Source organism: Pan troglodytes, chromosome 23 (assembly GCF_028858775.2).
Source record: "Pan troglodytes isolate AG18354 chromosome 23, NHGRI_mPanTro3-v2.0_pri, whole genome shotgun sequence".
Classification (NCBI taxonomy): domain Eukaryota; kingdom Metazoa; phylum Chordata; class Mammalia; order Primates; family Hominidae; genus Pan; species Pan troglodytes.
This window is the reverse complement of record NC_086016.1, coordinates 52,481,345-52,494,250: the sequence shown is the minus strand read 5'-3', so window position 1 is coordinate 52,494,250 and position 12,906 is coordinate 52,481,345. Positions and strand designations below refer to the sequence as shown.

At 46.7% G+C, this 12,906-nt stretch overlaps 1 protein-coding gene across 46 annotated transcripts in view; it reads right to left on the bottom strand.

The window, feature by feature from the left end:
• The window catches only part of PPP6R2 (protein phosphatase 6 regulatory subunit 2), a 113,734-nt gene that overhangs the window by 75,736 nt on the left and 25,092 nt on the right, over nucleotides 1-12,906 (bottom strand). The gene's annotated exons all lie outside the window — the stretch shown is intronic.

Here is a 12,906-nt window from a genome sequence, read left to right as displayed (position 1 = left end):
CATGTTTCGCCCTGTACACCTGGCTCCGCCTTCTAGATAGCAGTAGCAGAATTAGTGAAAGTACTAACGTCTCTGAAATGCATAGAAGATATAATGACGTAAGCTCTTCTCTCTCTCTCTGTCCGCCTCGGCTACCAAACAGGGAAGGGCCGGCCCCCTGTCCAGTGGACACGTGACTCGCATGACCTTATCTATCACTGGAGGCCACTCACACTCCTTACCCTGCCCCCTTGCCTGTATCCAATAAATAACAGCGCAGCCAGGCATTCGGGGCCACTACGGGTCTCCGTGTCTTGGTAGTAGTGGTCCCCCAGGCCCAGCTGTCTTTTCTTCTATCTCTTTGCTTTATGTCTTTATTTCTACGATCTCTCGTCTCCGCACACAAAGAGAAAAACCCACAGGCCCTGTAGGGCTGGACCCTACACTGTCTCAAAAAACAACACAAAACAAAAAATAAAGCAATTATATTTATTGTAATTTATCCAGCATCTGATTGCACTGTAATGGGACAGTCTGGTAACAGCATCTAATAATGCTGGAAGCAAAGGTCCTTCCCTCCCTTTTTCATTTTCTACTTAACTGTGTGCCTTGAATGGCAACTGTGACAGCATAGGAGAGACGGGCAGCTCCAGGCCCACTCCTTAACAGGTACATCCTAAGCATCCACCCCTCATCCTCTGCCCACTGCTCCCCCGGCAACATCACAGCCTCCTACACTCTCCCACTGCAGGATATAAGCCTTCTTTTGCCTGTGCCCTCCAGCTAAGATTCTGTCTCAGGAGGGCAGACTTCAATCGCTTTCTTATCATTCCCTCAGCATCTCATTCTGTAGCCCTTGATTTTTCTAGGGAAACTTCTTCCAAGCCCTATTCCCATCATCTTCGCTACATACTCCAAGTGCTTTGATGCCTACCCAGGAGAAAGCCACCTCTGCCCTCCTATCCAGGCGTCCCCCACTCCCCTGTCCAGGCGTCCTCTGCTCCCCTGTCCAGGCATCCTCTGCTCCCATATCTCAACCAGAAAGTGGGTCAGCATTCTTCTAGGTGCCCGTGAGTATTTCTACACTAACTTAAGCTTTCATTAAAAAGCCTCCATTTTTTATGCTTTTGTTTCTGGCCAAGACGGAACAACAGACCAGATTTACTTCCCATCTGCAACAACTAAAAAAAAAAAAGAAAACATAGGGAAGCAATGGTTTTCAAGACACTAGACACTGGACGCCAGGCAGTGAAGGGTCCCTGAAAAAAGGGAAACAAAAGACAGGAGGGAGCCCTGTAGTTGTCCAGCTTCTGCTGGAAAAGCCAGGCCACAGCCCAAGGAAGAAGAAGCAGTGGAGGCTGGCTGGCAGTCTCCTGACTTGAAAAATCAAAACTAGGAGTTCAGGCAGTCCAAGGTAGCTCGAGTTCACAGGCAGAACACCAGAGGGCAGAGCTCACAGCAAATGCTGAAGATCCACACAGGACACCTCCCACTCCAGTCTCCAGCCAAGCACTGATCAGTGCATGTGTGTAAGTAAGGTATTCAAGCCAGGGAAAGCATCACTCAAAAAGATGAGAGGGGCCGGGTGCGGTGGCTCACACCTGTAATCCCAGCACTTTGGGAGGCCGAGGCCGGTGGATCACCTGAGGTCAGGAGTTTGAGACCAGCCTGGCCAACACGGTGAAACTCCATCTCTACTAAAAATACAAAAATTAGGTGGGCATGGTGGCGGGCACCTGTAATCCCAGCTACTGGGGAGGCTGAGGAAGGAGAACTGCTTGAACCCGGAGGCTGCAGTGAGCTGGGATTGCACCACTGCACTCCAGCCTAGGCGACAGAGCGAGACTCCATTTAAAAAAAAAAAAAAAAAAAAGATGAGAGGGAACAATCCTCAAAGCTCACGCAGAGCCTATTCCTGCCAGTTGCAGTGGAAAACCTTGTAATTCACAAGGCTTTGGACGTAATGCTCAGAAGACGTTTGCCTCAGTGGCAGAGCAAAACTAGCCCTAGACTAAAAATTACTAGGGTTCCACCTAACAAAGCTGAAATGCAAGACCTATCAGAATCAAACTGTTTCCAAGTAATTGAACCTCATCCCAGAACAAAGGTCAAGAATATTTATAGGAACACAAAAATGCTCAGTATCCAACAAGACAAAATTCACAAAGTCTGGGCATCTGATCAAAAAGTTCTAGCCATGCAAGGGAGCAGGAAAAGAAAAATCATAAACCATAATGAGGGGAAAAACAACACAAAACCAACCCAGAAATGACACAGATGAGTTAACAGATAATGCTGGTACAGGGGCTCATGTCTATAATCCCAGCTACTCAGGAGCAAGGTGGGAGAATCACTTGAGGCCTGGAGTTTGAGGTTGCAGTGAGCCAGGATTGCACCACTGCAATCCAGCCTGAGTGACAGAGCAAACAGAACACTGTCTCTAAAAAAAAATAATAAATAAAGAATTGATAAGGACATTTAAATGGTTTTTTTTTTTTTTTTTTTTTGAGACAGAGTCTTGCTCTGTCGCACAGGCTGGAATGCAGTGGTGCGATCTCAGCTCACTGCAAGCTCCGCCTCCCGGGTTCATGCCATTCTCCTGCCTCAGCCTCCAGAGTAGCTGGGACTACAGGCGCCCGCCACCACGCCGGGCTAATTTTTTGTATTTTTTAGTAGAGACGAGGTTTCACCGTGTTAGCCAGGATGGTCTCGATCTCCTGATCTCATGATCCACCCACCTCGGCCTCCGAAAGTGCTGGGATTACAGGCGTGAGCCACTATGTCCGGCCTAAATAGTTCTTATAAGTGTATCTCATGCCGGGCACGGCGGCTCATACCTGTAATCCCAGCACTTTGGGAGGCCGAGGCAGATGGATCGCCTGAGGTCGGGAGTTCAAGACCAGCCTGGCCAACATGAAGAAACCCCGTCTCTACTAAAAATATAAAATTAGCCAGGTGTGGTGGTGCATGCCTGTAATCCCAGCTACTCGGGACGCTGAGGCAGGAGAATTGCTTGAACCCGGGAGGTGGAGGTTGCGGTGAGCCGAGATTGTGCCATTACAATCCAGCCTGGGCAACAAGAGCAAAACTCCGTCTCAAAAAAAAAAAAAAAAAGTATCTCATATGTTCAAGAACCTAAAGGAAAGATTAAGTAGAGACATGGAAGATATACAAAGACCCAAAGAGAATCATAAAAGATTTTTTTTCTTTTTATGCCCACCTTCTAATACCATCACACATAAAAACATTCTTAATCCAAAATAAGGTAGAAAAAGACAAACAGGGAATAAAGAATACACCGTACTTCTGCTGTAAGCCTCTACACGATGACACATTAAGTGGGACCCGCACACAATACAACTTTGGCACTCTTTCCTCATCCCCACCCGATTCCATAACCGTACCAAAACTATCTAAATATGCTGAGTGTCTCCCCCAGCTAACACCTTTGCACACACAGACCCTCTGACTGGAACGCCTTCTTCTCACTTTCTCTATTTGACAAACTCTTGCCTGATCTTCCTATCTGAAGACTGTCTATAGCTACCTTTGTCAACTTTCTGAGTCCCTCCTCAGTGCTCTCACAAGACTGTTTATATCTTTCAGAGAATTATAACTCAGTTTTAAATATTTTTATTTTTAATTATGAAATTTTTTAAATATATTGAAGTCTAGAGAAGGACATAATATCCACGTGATGAGACTTAACAAACACTAACATTTGTTCGTATGTGCCTCCTTCTTAAACAAATGTTTCTACGACACTGAGGAACCCAGGAACTCAAGCAATCCCCTTCTTGAGAGACAATCACTAACATGCAGTATCCGTAATTTCATTATTTTATGACTTATATACCTAAAAATGGTACATTGCTTTAAATACATATTTCAAGTATGACACTTCTCTCATATGCCAAGTTCCCATTTATACAGGGTCCTTTTCCAGGCTACCCATTCCACTGGCCTCACAATAAGTCTGAAAACCTGGGCCAGGCACGGTGACTCACGCCTGTAATCCCATCACTTTGGGAGGCCGAGGTGGGCAGATCACCTGAGGTCAGGAGTTTGAGACCAGCCTGGTTTAACATGGTGCAACCCCGTCTCTACTAAAAATACAAAAAAACTAGCCAGACGTGGTGGTGCATGCCTGTAATCCCAGCTACTTGGGAGGCTTAGGCAGGAGAATCGCCTGAACCCGGGAGGCAAAGGTTGCAGTGGGCCGAGATTGCGCCACTGTACTCCAGCCTGGGCGACAAGAGCAAAAACTCCGTCTCAAAAAAAAAAAGAAAAAGTTTGAAAATCTGTTACAGCAACTCCCTTCTTATTCTTTTTCACACTTGTCTTGGTTATTCTTCACCCTTTACTTTAAAATTTTCTAGTAAAATAAGTACATGGAACCAAATTGATGAGGAAACAGCAGAGACTGGATCCTGAAACAAGTCCCCCTGGAGCACGCTGAATGGTCAGATGAGCCCAGCTCTAGTAGGACTCCAGGTCCGTCCGTAAGAGCAGAAGCAGGAGAGAGATTGAAAGGCTCATGAGCAGCAGCTGCGGGCAGCGGAGCTGGCTTCTCCATTCTGCAGGTTGCCAGCTCCTGACTCTACCATATGCCCTCAAGAAGAGCCAAGAAACACAGTGAAAAGGTGGAGAATCTTCCTCCGGAAAAAGCTTTGCATGAGCGTTGGAAGCACTCAGGCCTAGGCTAACTCCAGACACCAGGAATATGAAAGGGAAAAAAAGGAAGCTTGCTCTACTCAGAGATGAACATACTAGAGCATTATAACTCTGAAGTAAAAGCCTTTCTTAACTGTGGCAATGGAGAAGTGCTCAGTCACCCGACTGCTGATTCTCCTGCCACATCCTAAAGCACAGATTGCAACTTAAAGGCCTGCAGAACAAGGCAAGATGCTAAGTGTAAGGAAGGAAGCTGGCTGAAAAGACAGCAGCAGAGTGAAGGCTGCAGCACAAGAGGGCATGTGCCCACTGAAGGGAGCAGAGACAGGCCCACCCCAGCAATCACAGCCGTGCAAGGACACAGGGCACCAGCACATGTCTGCTTCTACAAGAAGTGACAAAAATCCACATTTTTTTAAAATCCCCAAATCTTCATGTTTATAATTAACTTTTGAACACTACGTGGGCCAATAAAATGCAGGACAAGCTACATACATCCTCAGGCCACCAGTGGCTAAGGAGCCAGTCTTCAATGACTGCTCTGCCAGAGAGCCAGCCACCTTCTTGCCCTCCACTGACCCGGTGTCTTCGTATGCTTAGGCGGCCCGAACACAACACCTTCAACAGCAGACAATTATTCCTCACAGTTCTGGGGCCTAGAAGTCCAAGGTCAAGGTGCTGGCCAATTACGTTGCTGAGAAAGCCTGTCTTCCCTGCCCTTAGACCATTGCCTTCTCACTGTGTCCTCACAGCAGGGAGGGTGAGAGCAAGCTCTCTGGTGTATCTTTGTATGAGGGTGTCAGTCCCATCTTGAAAGCTCCACCTGGTGACCTCACGGAACCTAATTATCTCCTAAAGGCCTCCCTCCAAATACCACTAAATGGAACTTAGGATTTCAACATAGGAATCTGGGGTGGACACGACACAATTCAGTCCATAGCACCCTGCCTGCCTTTGAGCCCTTCCACCAACTAAGGATGGCATGAGGCCTCCATGCAGAGCACGTGCTCTGCAACGGGAACACAGTAAGGACTCAGCGACGGGCTGAGAACAGCTGACATCGCTGCACATTCCAAGGTCTTCAAGCTCCCAAGGTAGCAATTCTCCTCCCAGCAGCGGAGGCCCAGCTGGTCTCCCACCAAAGTCTCAGAAAGGTGACTTTAACACACAGACCCAAGAGATGGCTGTCAGGCCCACGCCAGGCTCTCAGTGTCTCCTGGCTTTCAGAAGAGTATCCTCCTGGCTGTTACATAGGATGAAGGCTGAAGTGAAAACTGAAAACCTCCATCTGCTCAACACTAGCAACCATGGCAGCTCTCCCAGTTAAGGACAGAGATGGTCAGCATTATGAGGATGCACCTTCCTCATCACCAGTGCTAAGGGCCCTAGCCCCCACTCCTCCCCTTCCTGGAGCCCAACGCAGACCCTCCAGGCAGCCAGAGAACCTCTTGAGCCAGGCAGGTCTGGCCACATCAGGGCAGTCCCTGACCACAAAGGTCCAGGCATAAAGTCCAGTTTCCATCACTGAGCAGCTCTGGAACCTTGGGCAAGTGCCTGCTGCATGTGCACTGCAGGTAAAAGTGTTGACTCCAAGACAGAGAACAGTCATGACTGCCACCACTGCCCTAGGACAGTGACTAATACCAGATGCCTCCAAGGGGCCTAGAGAGAAAAACAATCAACTGCAGGAAACCAAAGGCCCACCACAGCCAGGCCCTAGTCCGCACCTACGCGCACCACAAGACAGACAGCGCGCCTATGCTATATTTGTTGTCAATAATATAATCCTAGGAAAACAAGTACCAGAACAAAGAGTCAAAGGCAGACGAGCAGGGCATACTCTGGGTCCTGGGTCAAAGGAAGACAAGCAGGGCATACTCTGGGCTGAGACTGTTGAAGGACAAATAGCTGAAGGCAAGCTAGATAAAAAGCATTGTCAAACAAGCAGAAAACAGCACCAAAAAGCAGCAGGGAGGAAACTGGGGCAGTGAACAAAGCTCAAGTCCAAACAAGACGCACAGAAGAAGTAAGAGCCAACAAACTGCCTTCAGGGTTCCAGCAGCCACAGGAGAGTGGCAGTAGCTGGCTTCATCCGTACACTCAAAGCTCAAAGCCTAATGCAGCAGGTAGTTTCCTACCAACCCCCAGTTCACAAGTAAAAAGCAGAGGTATCAGTAATTACATGACTAGCGCAACGTCATGGGCTAGTAAGTATCCGTTCTAGAACTTGAACCCAGGTTTGGCTGAGAGCAAAGCCCATGTTCTCAGTCTCCATATGATAACCAGATTCTGACTGAGTCAATGAAGAAAAAAAGGAGTTATCAAAGGAAATCCAAAAGGAATGACCAAGATTGAGGGTGATGACAGGAAGGCACTACCCAGGACCGAACTAGTCCAGGAAGGGCATCACAGCAAAGAGCTGAGAAAGGGTCAGAGCAGAGTTCCACGGGCTTAGAGATGGTGGGATCATGAGGAGAGAGAAGTCAAGTCTTCAAAGTGGAGCAGTCAACAGGATGATAAGTGACAGTCAAATTCTTGAAGAGCTCCTAAAGGTTTGACTGTCCACAGTAGCCCAGAGAGAGGACACTGGGCATCAGTCAGTTCATTCAGCAACAAATGTAGCTAATAATGGGACAAACCTAGTCATGCCCCAAGGAACCTGACGTCTAGCAGAGAAAACAGATACTGACAGACTCTACACAGTGCCAAACCTGAGAGAGACTGGTGTGAGCAGCAACATTGGGCAGAAGCACAGGTCAGCTCCCTGGCTCACACCCAATAGGTGTCCTATCTGTGAGCTCTGACAGTGTAGCTAACTGCCAGCTTCTCTGTGGCTCCTCGGTAAACAGGGATAAAAATACAGATCTCCTGGGCCAGGCATGGTGCCTCACACCTATAATCCCCATGCTTTGGGAGGTCCAGGCAGGAGGATTGCTTGAAGCCAGGAGTTCAAGACCAGCCTGAGCAACACAGAGAGACCCCATCTCTAAAAACCTTTTTTTAAATTAGCCAGGTGTGGTGGCATGTACTTGGAGTCCTAGCAACTCAGGAAACTGAGGCAGGAGGGTCTCTTATGCCTGAGAGTTCAAGACTGCAGTGAGTCATGATCATGTGTTCATACCACTTGCACTTCCACGTGGGCAGCAGAGGAGACCCTGTCTCTCTCAAAAAAAAAAAAAAAAGGCTGAGCACGGTGGCTCACGCCTATAATCCCAGCACTTTGGGAGGCCAAGGCAGGCAGATCATGAGGTCAAGAGATCAAGACCATCCTGGCCAACACGGTGAAGCCCCATCTCTACTAAAAATACAAAAATCAGCCAGGCGTGGTGGCACGCACCTGTAGTCCCAGCTACTTGGGAGGCTGAGGCAGGAGAATCGCTTGAACCCAGGAGATGGAGGTTGCAGTGAGCCGACATTGTGCCATTGCACTCCAGCCTCCATGACAGAGCAAGAGTCCATCTCAAAAAAAAAAAAAAGTGCTGAAAGGGAAAAAAAAAGCTGTTAACCTAGAATTCTGTATCAAGCAAAAATATCCTTTGAAAACAGAAATATAAATAAAGACATTTTAAGACAAACAAAAGCTGAGGGAATTTGTCCTTATCATACCCACATTACAAGAAATCCTGAAGGAAAATAATCCCGGATAGAAATCTGATCTGTAGAAGAAATGAAGAATTTCCCAACTCATTCTATGGGTCCCAGTATTACCTTGATACCAAAACCAAAGACATCAAAAGAAAAGAAAGTCACACACAAATATTTCTTAAGAAGGTAGATGTAAAAAGCCTCAACAAAACACTACCAAACCAAATCCAACCACATATAAAAAGGATTCTACACCATACCACAGGGGATTTAATCCCAAGAATGCAAGCTTGCTTTAACACCCGAAAATCAATTAATTTAACATATCACATGTGGATAAAGGACAAAACACAAGTGATCATCTCAACACACACAGAAAAAGCATCTGACAAAATATAAACCTCTTTCATCATAAAAAAAACACTCCACAGGCCGGGCATGGTGGCTCATGCCTGTAATCCCAGCACTTTGGGAGGCCGAGGCGGGCGGATCACAAGGTCAGGAGATCGAGACCATCCTGGCTAACACGGCGAACCCCATCTCTACTAAAAATACAAAAAATTAGCCGGGTGTGGTGGTGGGCGCCTGTAGTCCCAGCTGCTCGGGAGGCTGAGGCAGGAGAATGGCATGAAGCCGGGAGGCGGAGCTTGCAGTGAGCGGAGATCACGCCACTGCACTCCAGCCTGGGCGACAGAGCAAGACTCAGTTTCAAAAAAAAAAAAAAAAAAGACCAGCCTGGCCAACAGGATGAAACCGTGTCTCTACTAACAATACAAACATTAGCTGGGCATGGTGGCTGGTGCCTATAATCCCAGCTACTCGGGAGGCTGAGGCAGGAAAATCACTCAAACCCAGGAGGTGGAGGTTGCAGTGAGTGGAGATCGCGCCACTGAACTCCAGCCTGGCAACAGGGTGAGACTCCGGCTCAAAAAAGGTGGGGGGGGTTCTTTTACACTACTTGGTTTCAGGATATACCATTAAGTTACAATAATCAAGACACTGTGGTGTTAACACAGGATAGAAAATAAACCAATGGAACAGAAAAAAACAGAAATAAGCCTGCAGACATGTTTAATTAATTTATAACAAAGGTTCCAATGGAATTGAATGGAGAAGAGAGTCCTTTCAACAAACGATGGCAGAATAATTGCATATCCATATGGAGAAAAATGCATCCCGACCCCACCTCACATCACACACAAAAATTAACGCAAGATGGATCATACAGAAAAGAGATCAGCAGTTGCTTAGAGAAGGAGGGAAAGGATAGAGTGGAAGGAAAGAATCCCAATGGCGCATGAGGAAATTCTGGGGACAATGAATACGTTTACTATCCTGACTATAGTGACAATTTCACAAATGTATACATATATCAAAACTTATCAAATTTTATACTTTAAGCATGTATAGTTTATCATATTAATTTTATCTCAATAAAGCTGTTAAAAAGAAAAAGATGGATGACAGACCTAAATACAAAAGCTACCACTGTAAAGCTTCTACAAAAAACACAGGGCAGCATCTACACAACCTGGTGCAGGCAAAATTTTCTTAAGACACAAAATAATCATAACAGAAAAAATTGGTAAATTTTTACTATATCCAAATTAAAATGTTCTGTTCATCAAAAGATACCACTAACAAATAAGAAAAAATAAAACAAAATAAACAAACAGGAGCTGGGTACACTGGTTCACATCTGTAATCTGAGCGACTCAGGAGGCTAAAGGTGGAGGATCACTTGAGGTCAGGAGTTAAAGAACACCCTGGGCTACGCAGAGAGACCCCCATCTCTACCAAGAATTTTTTCTTTTTTTAATTATCCAGGTGTGGTGGCTTGTGCCTACGGTCCTAGCTACTTGGGAGGCTGAGGTGGGAGGATTGCTTCCGAAGGTCAAAGCTGCAGTGAGCCACGATCACGCCACTGCACTCCAGCCTAGGCAACAAAGTGAGACCGTGTCTCAAGAAATTAAAATTTAAAAAATTTTAAAAATTAGCCAGGGGCCAGGTGCCGGGTGCGGTGGCTCACACCTGTAATCCCAGCACTTTGGAAGGCCAAGGAGGACGAATCACGAGGTCAGGAGTTAAAGACCACCCTGGCCAACATAGTGAAACCCTGTCTCTATTAAAAATACAAAAAAATTAGCTGGGCTTGGAGGCAGGTGTCTGTAACCCCAGCTACTCGGGAGGCCGAGGCAGGAGAATCACTTGAACCCAGGAGGTGGAGGTTGCAGTGGAGATCGTGCCACTGCACTCCAACCTGGGTGACAGTGCAAGACTCCATCTCAAAAAAAGAAAAAAAAAAAAATTAGCCAGGGAGGCTGAGGTGGGAAGACTGCTTGATCCTAGGAGTTTGAAGCTGCAGTGAGCTATGATCACATTTACTGTACTCCAGCCTGGGTGACAGAGTGAGACCTCATCAAAAAAGAAAGAGAGAGAGAGACAGGGAGGAAAAGGGGAAAGGAAGGAAGGGAGGTAGGGAAAGAGAGAGAAAAAAGAAAAAGAAAAGAAAAGAAAGAAGAGGGACGGAGGGAGGGAGGGAAAGAGATGAAAGAGAAAGAGAAAATAGGCAACTAGTATAACAAAAAAAATTCACCCCTTCCCCTTCCTCCCCTCACTATGTATGTATATGCATATACGCATGCACACACCACAAAGGACTTGTAACCAGAATTTATTTTCGTAAACCCCTAAAAGTGAATAAAAGAGCAATCCAATAAACAGTGGGTAAAAGCATGAATAGATATTAATATTTCACAAAAAAATACACCAATGGCCCGTAGGCACCTGAAAAGTTGCTCACCATCATAATTCATCAGACAAACGCAAATTAAAACCACAGTAAGATACCACTACCGCCTGAATGGCTAAAAGTAAAAAGGCTAAGTGCTGTCATAGGCAAGGAGAAAGGAATTCTCACCCATTACTAGTAGGAGTGTAAAATGTTTCCAGTTTGGAAAACTGGAAGTTTTGTTTTTGCTTGTTTTTTTTTTGAGACAGAGTCTCCCTCTGTCGCCCAAGCTGGAGTGCAGTGGCACGATCTTGGCTCACTGCAACCTCTGCCTCCCGGGTTCAAGCAATTCTCCTGCCTCAGCCTCCCAAGTAGCTGGGATTATGGCGCCGGCCACCATGGCCGGCTAATTTTTGTATTTTTTGTAGAGACGGGGTTTCACCATGTTGGACAGGCTGGTCTCAAACTCCCGACCTTGTGATCCACCCGCCTCGGCCTCCTTTAAAGTGCTGGCATATTACAGGCGTGAGCCACCACAACCGGCCGAAAACTGGCAGTTTCTTAAAAAAGTGAAACATACATCTATATTATAACCCAGCGCTTCTACTCCTGTTTACTCAAAAGAAATAACATATGTCCACAGAAAAGACTTGTATTAATGTAAGAATTTTCACCAGCCTGGCCAACGTGGCAAAATCTTGTCTCTACTAAAAATACAAAAAAAAATTAGCTGGACATGGTGGTGTGTACCTGCAGTCCCAGCTACTTGGGAGGCTGAGGTGTAGATGACTACCTCAGCCTGGGAAGGTTGAGACTGCTGTGACAACGATCATTCCACTGCATTCCAGCCGAGATGACAGAGTGACACCCTCTCTCTCAAAAAAAAAAAAAAGGAAAAATAGACTGTACATTCTGTGTTAAAAAGTAGAGGGAAGGCTGGGCGTGGTGGCTCACACCTGTAATCCCAGCATTTTGGGAGGCCGAGGCGGGCGGATCACAAGGTCAGGAGATCGAGACCATCCTGGCTAACACGGTGAAACACCGTCTCTACTAAAAAAATAGAAAAAATTAGCCGGGCGTGGTGGCGGGCGCCTGTGGTCCCAGCTACTCTGGAGGCTGAGGCAGGAGAATGGCATGAACCCGGGAGATGGAGCTTGCAGTGAGCCGAGATCACGCCACTGCACTCCAGCCTGAGTGACAGAGCGAGACTCCGTCTCAAAAAAAAAAAAAAAAAGAGGGAAATACACTATAGGTATTAAAACATCACTATGTACCCCATAAATACATACAATTATGTGTTATGTGTACACTTTTTAAAAGAGAAAAATTTTTTAAATTTTTTGTTTTTTTTTTTTTCCATTTTAAAGAATAAGGCTGTGCCGGGCGCAGTGGCTCACACCTGTAATCCCAGCATTTTGGGAGGCCGAGGCGGGCGGATCACGAGGTCAGGAGATCGAGACCATCCTGGCTAACACAGTGAAACCCCGTCTCTACTAAAAATAGAAAAAAATTAGCTGGGTGTGGTGGCGGGCACCTGTAGTCCCAGGTACTCAGGAGGCTGAGGCAGGAGAATGGCGTGAATCCAGGAGGCGGAGCTTGCAGTGAGCCAAGATCACACCACTGCACTCCAGCCTGGGCGACAGAGCGAGACTCTATCTCAAAAAAAAAAAAAAAAAAAAAAAGGCCGGGCGCAGTGGCTCACGCTTGTAATCCCAGCACTTTGGGAGGCCAAGGCGGGCAGCCGATCACGAGGTTAGGAGATCAAGACCACAGTGAAACCCCTTCTCTACTAAAAATACAAAAAATTAGCCGGGCGTGGTGGCAGGTACCTGCAGTCCCAGCTACTCGGAGAGGCTGAGGCAGGAGAATGGCATGAACCTGGGAGGCGGAGCTTGCAGTGAGCCGAGATCACACTGCTGCACTCCAGCCTAGGCTAC